General features: G+C 42.3%; 1 long non-coding RNA gene across 3 annotated transcripts in view; it reads left to right on the top strand.

Moving 5' to 3' along the window:
• Positions 1-4,449: 4,449 nt before the first annotated feature.
• LOC144291531 (uncharacterized) overlaps positions 4,450-12,068 on the top strand; it is a 57,724-nt gene continuing 50,105 nt past the window's right edge. Inside the window, exons 1-3 of one of the 3 annotated variants that reach the window (XR_013358856.1) lie at positions 4,450-4,545; positions 5,025-5,178; positions 6,732-6,840. This is a non-coding gene — a long non-coding RNA (uncharacterized LOC144291531). Of the gene's footprint in view, positions 4,546-4,761; positions 5,179-6,731; positions 6,841-12,068 lie in introns of those variants that run through there. The other 2 variants (XR_013358857.1, XR_013358855.1) reach the window with 2 other exon arrangements.

Below are 12,068 nucleotides of genomic sequence, written 5' to 3'. Positions count from 1 at the left end.
CTGAGAAAAAGCAAAAATGGTTTGCCACTTTTAGACTTGGCCCCTTTGATTCTGTACATAAACAGACCTACAATACTATTTTGATGGATCATGCTGTCAAGAGATTGTTTGACTGCTATTCATTATGTTTAATATTTTCTTTTTTTTGTTCAATATTTTCTATTGTTTTCCTGTGCTATAGATACTTGGAGATGGAAATGGAAATGGTTTGAAATAGTTTCACTTGAACTGAGGAAGTGCAAGTCACTCAAAATCCTACTCTTCGTTGCAGAGTAACAACAAACTGTCCGAAGGAGTATGAGAGAAGGGTAGGGATTCCTGGACACTGCCGAAGGCATTTAAACTTAGGAGGAAGAAATATCATGTTCTATTCCCACCCAACCTCTGTAGCCTGGAGATGGTTTAGGGATCCAATGGCTGGTCCAGAAACTTTCCTACTGTTGTTGTTACTCCATGAGCACAGGCGAGGGCAGGGATTTTCATTTTCAATATGATCTCACAAAGACAGAATAAACATGTCATGTTAACACTACAAACAGTTGTTACCTTGGTTAAAGGATTTGTGGATTACCTTGAGTTTATCAACCTGAGCTTTTATGTAACAAAAACACAAAAACTAATTTAATATTGCTTTGTTTAATTTTCATATTCAAATAAAGCTCAAGTTGAAATAATATTTGATAGAGAGTATACGTGAGGTAAATTATACTTTTACTTGATTTCCTAAATGAAAGCCTCAGGGGTGTGTGTGTGTGTGTGTGTGTGTGTGTGTGTGTGTGTTTTCAGGATATAAGAAGGAGAAGTAATAGAATCTATTGGTTGCTCTAAGAGGCTGATTTTATGTTTCTGTGAAAGAAAACTGAAGGAAATTATGAAATCCCTTTCCCAGGAGATCTTTAACAGTATCATGAGTTGCATCTGCTGGGATCTTTATGACAATTTCTGCCTGCAGGCAGGGTAATGGATTTTGAAGACATTTCATGGAATTTTATACCCCCAAGAGTATGTGAAATTGAGTTCAGAAGTTGAAAGGAACAGGATTCAAAAAGTCTATTCCCTTCAAGTAATTTAGTTTTCTGACCTTGAATTTCAGTTTCTTCAGCTGTAAAGTTATGAGTGCTAGAATAGATCAGTGATTCTTGGCATTTTTTTTGTAAAACACAATCCTGTGGCAGGGAGGGGGTTCATGGATTTTCTGAAACCCACTCATTAATTCTCTGGGATCCATGGGCCTTATGTTAAATACCAGAATTAATCATTTCTAGGGTAGCATACAGTAATTTGATTCCCATGTTTTGAGAGTATTAAAAAACAAACAGGAGACATCTGTATTTAGGAAAGAAATGATGCCATGTGGAAGACACGGTGTGCACACTTATGGAAAAGACCTAGGGATGCTTCCATGTGTTTGTTACATTCATGGGCTTGAAGGCACTTTGCACATAGAAGAACACAGAGAATAGAGACATGGATCCAGAAAGAGTGAAGATTCAAGTCAAAGAAAAACTGTATTTCAGGTAGATGTAAGGAAGCATAGGGAAGGGAACAGTCAAAACTTCAGTAGTATTATAAGAAACATCTGGCACTCTTTCTTTCTTTCTTTCTTTCTTTCTTTCTTTCTTTCTTTCTTTCTTTCTTTCACTTAAGGGAAGCTGTATTTAGTTTTCTTTTTAAAAACAATCTAAAAAATAAGAAAAATAATAAAACCAATCTAGTATAGGCTCTTCCTCTTCCCCTGAGCGGCCTGAAGGGTCACTCTGGAGGTCTCCGGAGATGGTTCGCTACTCTCTGAGCCCAGAAAACTACAAAATCATGCAAGTCAAGAGGTTCAAATCTTCGTGTTCACTTTAAGAACATGCATGAAACTGCCCAGGCCATCAAGGGTAGGCATATCCGAAAAGCCACCAAGTATCTGAAGGATGTCACCTTGCAGAAGTAGTGTGTACCATCCCATCGTTACAATGGTGGAGTTGGTAGGTGTGTGCAGGCCAAACACTGGGGCTGGACACAGGGTCCGTGGCCCAAGAAGAGTGCTGAATTTTTACTGCACATGCTTAAAAATGCAGAGAGTAATGCTGAACTTAAGGGTTTAGATGTAGATTCTCTGGTCATTGAGCACATCCAGGTGAACAAAGCCCCCGAGATGCGACATAGAACCAACAGGGCTCATGGCCAGATTAACCCACAAATGAGCTCTCCCTGCTACATCGAGATGATTCTTACTGAAAAAGAGCAGATTGTTCCTAAACCAGAAGAGGAGGTTGCACAGAAGAAAAAGATATCCCAGAAGAAACTGAAGAAACAAAAACTTATGGCCCGGGAGTAAATTCTGCATAGAATAAGTGCAAATTAAAAAAAAAAATATAGTATTAAAATGAGTTGAATTTAAGAGAGAAGAGCATGGAAACTTCTAACAGAATCAGACAGACTGAAGGGAGGATGGGAACTGGTCAGGAACTTCTATCTCAGATCATCTCCATTTTGGAAATGAGGTCATCAACTGATTCTGGTCAGTTCATTATTTTCTTACATTGCATTCTTATATTGCTCAGAAGTGGCTCCAGAGGGTTGAGCACCCAACTCTTGGTTTTGACTCAGGTCATGATCTCAGGGTCGTGGGATAGAGACCCCACCTGCTCAGGGAGGAGTCTGCTACAGAGTCTCTTTCCCTCTGCCACACCCCCTTCAAATAAATAAATAAAACAAAAAAAAAAATGTCTTCTGCTCAGTGGCTTTCTCCAGCAAGTGGATGTACACCTGCTCCTTCCTTGGGCACTCCTGGAAGGCCAAGGACTCTATTTGGGCCTTGCTCTGGATGCGGCTGATCTTCTCATCTGCCGGTTTGTCTTCCTTTTCTGCACGGACTTTCAGGTGCTTGGTATCTCTGGCCTGCCTTTTCAATTCTTACAATGTAATCAGTGTACTTTGGCAATCCTTCATTGGTTAGGAAGCATTCATTACTGAGTAGCCTTTGATCAACTCCTTTAGTTGTTCAAACACCTCTGAGAGGTCGGAAAAAGATTTTTCCATGGAGTTCAGGTCTGCTGTAAGTTGGTCCTTTTCTTTCAGCATCTTCTGGATCTCTGTTTTGGCAAGTTCCTTCTGTCTCTGGGCCTCCTTCCTTGCCTGGTACACAATCCCCCCAAACCTGTCCACGTCCATGATCTTTCCCATCCACAGGCACTTTACACAGACCCGTCACCCTGCTGTTCAGCACAGGCTCTCCTTCTGTGTCCCTCGTGTGGCAGGCTCCCGGTCCTCCTGGTGTGCTGCAGCATGTCCACGAGCCCACCATGGGCCACATGGGCAGCAGCAGGTCCCCGGGCGAGAACACATCAAAGTGGATGCAGCACAGCAAACCCCTGGGGCTCGCAGGTGGCCAACCTCCTCCAGCCTCGCCTCAGGCCGACTCCTGGACTTCGGGGCAGGTGCATCCACATCCCATACACTGTCTCAGGGGCATCCACCAGTGTCTGAGGGCAGTCCTTCAGGAGCAGCTGGACTTGAGGTATGTGGGATGTTTCTTCAGGGCCGGCTTTTAATTTTTTTTTAATTTTTAAAGATTTTATTTATTTATTCATGACAGACACAGAGAGGAGAGAGAGAGAGAGAGAGAGAGAGAGAGAGAGGCAGAGACACAGGCAGAGGGAGAAGCAGGTTCCATGCAGGGAGCCCGACATGGGACTTGATCCCGGGACTCCAGGATCACACCCCAGGCTGGCGCTAAACGGCGGGGCCACTGGGGCTGCCCAGGGCCGGCTTTTTAAAGATGAAGTCCATTGAAAGATGAATGGATAAAGAAGCTGTGGTCTATGTATACAATGGAATATTCCTCAGGCATTAGAAACGAGAAACATCCACCATTTGCTTCAACGTGGATGGAACTGGAGGGTATTATGCTGAGTGAAGTAAGTCAATCCGAGAAGGACAAACAGTGTATGTTCTCATTCATTTGGGGAATATAAATAATAGTGAAAGGGAATAGAGGGGAAGGGAGAAGAAATGGGTAGGAAATATCAGAAAGGGAGACAGAACATGAAGACTCCTAACTCTGGGAAACGAACTAGGGGTGGTGGAAGGGGAGGAGGGCGGGGGTGGGGGTGCCTGGGTGACGGGCACTGAGGGGGGCACTTGACGGGATGAGCACTGGGTGTTATTCTGTATGTTGGCAAATTGAACACCAATAAAAAATAAATTTATTATTTTAAAAAAAAACTACAGCTACTTATGATAAAAATTAAATAGTAACTCCAGTGATCCTGAAAATGAAGAATTAGAGAAGATTAAAAAAAATAAATAAAGAGGAAGTCCTGCATTGCTTCAGATGAAGCACGTCGGCCCTGTTCCCGGAACCTGGGGTCCCGGAAGTCCTCCCTCCTCTCTCAGGTCTGAGGCTGGTGCAGGCCCGGCTGAGGGGACCCGGGCGCCGGCGGGAGCCCGGGAGCCAGGAGCGCATGCGCCGGGAGTCGGCGGTTCCCTTGTCACCCGCGGCTCCTTCAGCGCCTGCGCCGCCCGCACCGCAGGCTGCCGTCCTCTGGCGGGGAGGTGAGTCCTTTGTGGCAGCGGGCCCGGTGCCCGGGGCTTGACCCGCAGGCCTGGCCGGCCCGGCTAGAGCAACCTGAGGCGAGGGAGGGGGAGGCGGCTCCGTGCCACCTCCCGCCGGTTAGCGTTGACCTAGTCGGGGTTGGAAGGCCCGCCTGAGGCGCGGCTGGGGCGGGGGAGGACACGGGGGGAGTGGGGGGGGATGGAGGTGGGCTTCCCTGCCTCGTCTTCAGTCTCTTTGACGGAGGTCTGAGGCCGGGTCTTTTCCCCATTTCTTTGTGCCGGTGGCATCATCTAAAGTCAAATTCCAGCCGTGTAGGCTACTTCGGAACGACTCGGCCATTGAACAGGCCGCTGGCCTCTTCCTTCTGGAGAGTTAGGGACAAGGCCCCTCCGAGACTTCCGAGGACTGACTGGCAGGGGTGGTGTTTTTAGGACCTGGAAGTGCCCTCCTGGCAGACTGGGGCTTCTTCTCTGGGCAGGTCTGCCAGGAGTCCTTCTCCGAGAGGCTCGTTTCCTTAAAGCAAGAAGCCATATTAAAGAAGAAAGAGAATACGTTATTTGAATTTCCTTAAAAGATTGGCAGAGGGGTTTAATGTAATTGCCAAGCAATGAAACGTAACTATTAACTTCAAGGTAAGTTGCAGGGACGTGGTGATGGGAAATACATTTGGAAAAGATAATTCTGAACAAGAGGAAAAGAATAAGCATAACATACTCTGTAGAAATCTCCTTTAATAGTCAAAGGGATAGGGAAATCATGCCACACTGAGTAGTGATTATGCCTGTGGAAAGAAGTAGCAAAAAACTGATCTAAAAATATTGTTGTGAGGGATCCCTGGGTGGCGCAGAGGTTTAGCGCCTGCCTTTGGCCCAGGGCGCCATCCTGGAGACTCGGGATCGAATCCCACGTCGGGCTCCCGGTGCATGGAGCCTGCTTCTGCCTCTGCGCCTCTCTCTCTCTCTCTCTGTGACTATCATAAATAAATAAAAATTTATTTATTTATGATAGGCACACAGTGAGAGAGAGAGGCAGAGACATAGGCAGAGGGAGAAGCAGGCTCCATGCACCGAGAGCCCGACGTGGGATTCGATCCCGGGTCTCCAGGATCGCGCCCTGGGCCAAAGGCAGGCGCTAAACCGCTGCGCCACCCAGGGATCCCAATAAATAAAAATTTAAAAAAAAGATTAAAAAAATAAAAATATTGTGAATAATAGGAGAAATGAGATAATGCATTAGAGAAAGTGAAAAGGTAAAAACCAACATTAATCTGGTATGCATATAATTCAGAATTGTGGGAGGAGCCTTGAAGATGATGAGGACTTTAGATCCAGGTAACCCATATGTAGTCTGAGAGTCTGGCCTCAGCTTTTGGAGTGGTGACCTCTGGAGTATTAATGTGTTAATTGGGCATTCCAGTAGTAAACTCTTGAAGCAGATGGAGTGGAAGTGAAAAGCCTTACATGTTTTAAGACCATGTCAAGAAACTTATATCTATCAGAAACACATTTTTTTTTGGCTTTATTTTATTATGGCTCTCAAATATTCATTTAGAATTTATTTTAGTGTTTAAGTATTTGTCCTGCAAAACAGATATTGTTTTCCTAGAGATGGAGGTGGGTTATTTAGTTAGCTATTACCTTCTTCTGAGGTCTTGGAAAAACAGTCATACTCATTGGAATGGGAATCGTTCAACTTATAATATTTTGCAAAATAAAAATAAATAAGCTTTTTGTCTTATAGTGAAAACATTCAGATACATAAATATTATTAGGAGAAACTTCACCAATCCTTAAAGCAAGAAAGTTAATTTTCCATATTGATTTTTTCACATCAGTTATAAACTGGGGCAAATCCTGCCGTATGATACTTATGTCTAGTTTCTGATATTAATTGGTTATAACTTTGGGAACAAGGATGTTCTTCAGGCAATAGTAATTTTATTTCAGCATGTGTTGAAAATATCCACATGAATAAATATACATTTAATAAAATAACAGTATGTTTCTCACAAAGCTATTTCTTGGTGTCTTGACAACCAAGCTTCTTGAAGGGAAAGGCTAAGGGTTGGTGGATAAATTACATGTGATAAATATAGTCTAATGGGTAGAGTTCCCTAAATGTGTAGATTCTTTCTTCACACTGTTCTAAGGAATTTTTGACATCTTTTTTTTTTTTTTTTTTGTAGTTCAGATCACTGTTGAGTCCAGGTTCAGCAAAAACAGCCAGGCCAACAAGTTAGAAGCACTCCCAGCTGCTTGAGCTTGCACATTGAATTCAGTCACTGGTTAATGCATGTGTGTATTGATAAACTCAGCTCAGTCTAAAATTATCTTTTTCCGTATTTGGTCTAGTTTCTTGATAATCCCTTTCTATATGCAACCTTCAGACTTTTATATTTATAAAAATTACATGTGCAATATATGTAATAATGTAATACTTTAATGATAAAGTAATAGTACATATATAAATATACATATTTAATTCCAAAATCTGGTAGTTACTTTTCCATATATAGATATATATATAGCTTATAGATATATAAGCTCATAAACCCTCTCCTTTAAGATTTGACTTTGTATTTGACCCTCAGGTCATTCTGGAAATTGACTGTAGTTAAAGGTGTGAATGAGCTTTAGTGTTTTGTGTTGGCCAGAGTGCTGGTGGGAGTTAATGTATTAAATGGGGACCAGATTTCAGTGGGGAGATCAGAATCACCAAGTGTCAGAGACCAGGTAATGGGGCAGAGACCTTAGTTACTGAGGCAAGAAGGGAAAGCTTAACTTAAAAAAATAATATTTTAGAGAAAGAGAAAGAGAAAGCACAAATGGAGGGAGGGCCAGGGGGTGAGAAAGAGAATCCTCAAGCAGACTCCCTGCTGAGGGCAGAGCCCCACTCAGGGCTCCATGTGAGGGCTAGATCCCAGGATCTGAGGATCATAACCTGAGGCAAAACGAACAGTTTCTTAACTGACTGAGCCACCCAGGCACCCCTAGAAAGCTTATCTTAATAGGTACATGACTTGGATGATAAACCAAATATGTGACCTTGTGAGATATTTGGCAATGATTACTTGACCACCAAGGTCCGTAAATCCATGTCAATGAGTAGTCCTTTAAGATCCAAACTGATCTGTGTATGCACAAATCTAGGTCTCTGTTCCCTTTTTCATCTTTCCTCAAATGTCACCTACTCTCTGAGACCATCCCTGCTATCCTATTTCATATACACATCCTACCCAGAGCTTTACATGTTCTATTTGTCTCCCTTAATATAAAAGGAGCTCCTGGAAACAGGAAAGTTGAGGCAGGCCACGGATCCCAGGGCACCAGGGAACACAGCCCAGGATCCTGCGTTCCCCTGGGACAGGCGGAGGCCAGGAAGGCACAGGACAGCAAGGATGCTCCTGCCACTGGGCACCCTTGAGCTGTGGAGATCAGCGCTCCCGAGACCCTGGGAGCATCCAGGCCAGTGCGGACTGGGAGACTGCGGTAGTTACTGTGGGAGCTGACTCCAGGGCTGGAAGGCTGGCTGCTACCACTGTTGTTGTTCCTCCTGGTGTCACCCTGTGCCTCGGAGGGTCGGGCTGCCAGGGAACAGCGGCCCAACAGGATAAAAAACTCCCAATGAGCCATGCACCTCGCAGGGGGCAGGGCAGCTCCTCCAGGTACACACACCTGAGAATCAGCACAGCAGCTCCTTCCCCAGAAGACCAGCTGGAAGGACAGGGAAAGAGCAGATTCTTGACCAAGCAGCGCTGGAAAGCCCCAGGGGAAGTAGAGGGATTTACAGTATATAGAATCAGAGGATACCCCTCCTTTTTTTGTTTTTGTTTTTGTTTTCATTTTTTGTTCTTTGTTTTTGTTTTTTTCCTTTTTTCCTCTTTTTTTTTCCTTCCTTTTTCCATACAACTTGTTTTTAGCCACTCTGCACTGAGCAAAGTGACTAGAAAGAAGAACTCACCACAAAAGAAAGAATCAGAAATAGCACTCTCTCCTACAGAGTTACAGAATTTGGATTACAATTCAATATCAGAAAGCCAATTCAGAAGCACAATTATAAAGCTACTGGTGGCTCTGGAAAAAAGCATAAAGGATTCAAGAGACTTCATGACTGCAGAATTTAGATCTAATCAGGCTGAAATTAAAAATCAATTAAATGAGATGTAATCCAAACTGGAGGTCCTAACGATGAGGGTTAATGAGGTAGAAGAACGAGTGACATAGAAGACAAGCTGATGGCAAGGAAGGAAGCTGAGGAAAAGAGAAATAATTAAGACCATGAGGAAAGGTTAAGGGAAATAAATGACAGCCTCAGAAGAAAAAATCTACTTTTAATTGGGGTTCCAGAAGGCACCGAAAGGGACAGAGGACCAGAAAGTGTATTTGAAGAAATCATAGCTGAGAACTTCCCTAACTTGGGGAGGGAAACAGGCATTCAGATCCAGGAGATAGAGAGATCTACCCCTAAAATCAATAAAAACTGTTCAACACCCCGACATTTAATAGTGAAACTTGCAAATTCCAAAGATAAAGAGAAGATCCTTTTTATTTTTTAAAAATATTTTATTTATTTATTTATTTATTTATTTATTCATGAGACACACACACACACACACACACACACAGAGGCAGCGACACAGACAGAGGGAGAAGCAGGCTCCATGCAGGGAGCCCGATGTGGGACTCGATCCCGGGTCTCCAGGATCAGGTCCTGAGCTGAAGGCAGCGCTAAACTGCTGAGCCACCTGGGCTGCCCTAAAGAGAAGATCCTTAAAGCAGTAAGAGACAAGAGATCCCTAACCTATTTGGGGAAAAGTATTAGGTTAACAACAGACCTCTCCACAGAGACCTGGCAGGCCAGGAAGGGCTGGCAGGATATATTCAGGGTCCTAAAAGAGAAGAACACGCAGCCAAGAATACTCTATCCAGCAAGGCTCTCATTCAGAATAGAAGGAGAGATAAAGAGCTTCCAAGATAGGCAGAAACAAAGAATATGTTACCACCAAACCAGATCTGCAAGAAATATTAAGGGGAACTCTGTAAAAGAAAGAGGAAGTCCAAAGAAACGATCCACAAAAACAGGTACTGAATAGGTATTATGATGGCACTAAATTCATATCTTTCAGTAGTAACTCTGAATGTGAATGGGCTTGATCCCATCAAAAGGCCACTGGATAAAAAAGCAAGACCCATTTATTGCTGTCTATAAGAGACTCATTTGAGACCTAAGGATACTTACAGCCTGAAAATGAAAGGTTGGAGAACCATTTACCATTCAAATGGTCCTCAAAAGGAAGCTGGAGTAGCCATCCTCATATCAGATAAAGTTTATCCCAAAGACTGTAGTAAGAGATGAAGAGGGACACTGTATCATACTTAAAGGATCTATCCAACAAGAGGACCTAACGATCATGAATATTTATGCCCCTAATGTATAAGCTGCCAAGTATATCAATCAATTAATAACCAAAGTTAAGACATACTTAGATAATAATAATACTTATACTGGGAGACTTCAACACGGCACTTTCTGTATATTATGTATCTTCTAAGCACAACATCTCCAAAGAAACAAGAGCTTTAAATTATACACTGGACCAGATAGATTTCACAGATATTTACAGAACTTTACATCCAAACGCAACTGAATACACATTCTTCTCAAGTGCACGTGGAACGTTCTCCAGAATAAACCACATACTGGGTCACAAATCAGGTCTTAACCGCTACCAAAAGATTGGGATTATCCCCTGCATATTTTCAGACCATAATGCTTTGAAACTAGAACTAAATCACAAGAAAAAAATTTGGAAGAAATTCAAACACATGGAGGTTAAAGACCATCCTGCTAAAAGATGAAAGGGTCAACCAGGAAATTAGAGAAGGATTAAAAAGATTCATGAAAACTAATGAGAATGAAGATACAACCGTTCAAAATTCTTTAGGATATACCAAAAGCAGTCTTGAGAGGGAAATACATCCCAGTGCAAGCATCCCTCAAAAAACTGGAAAAAACTCAAGTACACAAGCTAACCTAGCACCTAAAGGAACTGGAGAAAGAACAAATAAAACCGACACCAAGCAGAAAAAAGAGAGTTAATAAAGATTCGAGCAGAACTCAATGAAATAGAGACCAGAAGAACTGTGGAACAGATCAACAAAACCAGGAGTTGGCTCTTTGAAAGAATTAATAAGATAGATAAACCATTAGCCAGCCTTATTAAAAACAAAAGAGAAAGGACTCAAATTAATAAAATCATGAATTGAAAAGGAGAGATCACCACCAATACCAAGGAAATACAAATTATTTTAAAAACATATTATGAGCAACTATATGCCAATAAATTAGGCAATCTAAAAGAAATGGACGCATTTCTGGAAAACCACAAACTACCAAAACTGGAACAGGAAGAAATAGAAAACCTGAACAGGCCAATAACCAGGGAGGAAATTGAAGCAGTCATCAAAAATCTCCCAAGACACAAAAGTCCAGGGCCAGATGGCTTCCCTGGGGAATTCTATCAAACATTTAAAGAAGAAACAATACTTATTCTACTAAAGCTGTTCCAAAAGATAGAGATAGAATACTTCCAAACTCACTATGAGGCCAGCATCACCTTAATTCCAAAACCAGACAAAAACCCCACCAAAAAGGAGAATTATACACTAATATCCCCAATGAACACAGATGCAAAAGTTCTCAACAAGATACTAGCCAATAGGATCCAACAGTACGTTAAGAAGATTATTCACCATGACCAAGTGGGATTTATCCCTGGGATGCAAGGCTGGTTCAACACTCGTAAAGCAATCAATGTGATAGATCATATCAACAAGAGAAAAAACAAGAACCATGTGATCTTCTCCATAGATGCAGAGGAAGCATTTGACAAAATACAGCATCCATTCCTGATCAAAACTCTTCAGAGTGTAGGGATAGAGGACACATTCCTCAGCATCTTAAAAGCCATCTACGAAAAGCCCACAGTAAATATCATTCTTAATGGAGAAACACTGGGAGCCTTTCTCCTAAGATCTAGAACACAGCAGGAATTTCCACTCTCACCACTGCTATTCAACATAGTAATAGAAGTCCTAGCCTCAGCAATCAGGCAACAAAAAGAAAAAAATAAAGGCATTCAATTGGCAAAGAAGAAGTCAAACTCGCCCTCTTTGCAGATGACATGATAATGTACATAGAAAACCCAAAAGACTCCAAGATTGGAGAACTCATACAGCAATTGTTAGAACTCATACAGCAATTCGGCAGTGTGGCAGGATACAAAATCAATGCCCAGAAATCAGTGGCATTTCTATACACTAACAATGAGACTGAAGAAAAAGAAATTAAGGAGTCAATCCCATTTACGTTTGCACCCAAAAGCATAAGATACCTAGGAATAAACCTCACCAAAGAGGTAAAGGATCTATACCCTAAAAACTACAGAACACTTCTGAAAGAAATTGAGGAAGACACAAAGAGATGGAAAAATATTCCATGCTCATAGATTGGAAGAATTAAT

This window comes from Canis aureus, chromosome 20, assembly GCF_053574225.1.
Source record: "Canis aureus isolate CA01 chromosome 20, VMU_Caureus_v.1.0, whole genome shotgun sequence".
Lineage (NCBI taxonomy): Eukaryota > Metazoa > Chordata > Mammalia > Carnivora > Canidae > Canis > Canis aureus.
Note: the sequence above shows the minus strand (reverse complement) of the source record. Positions and strands in the feature narration are given on the sequence as shown.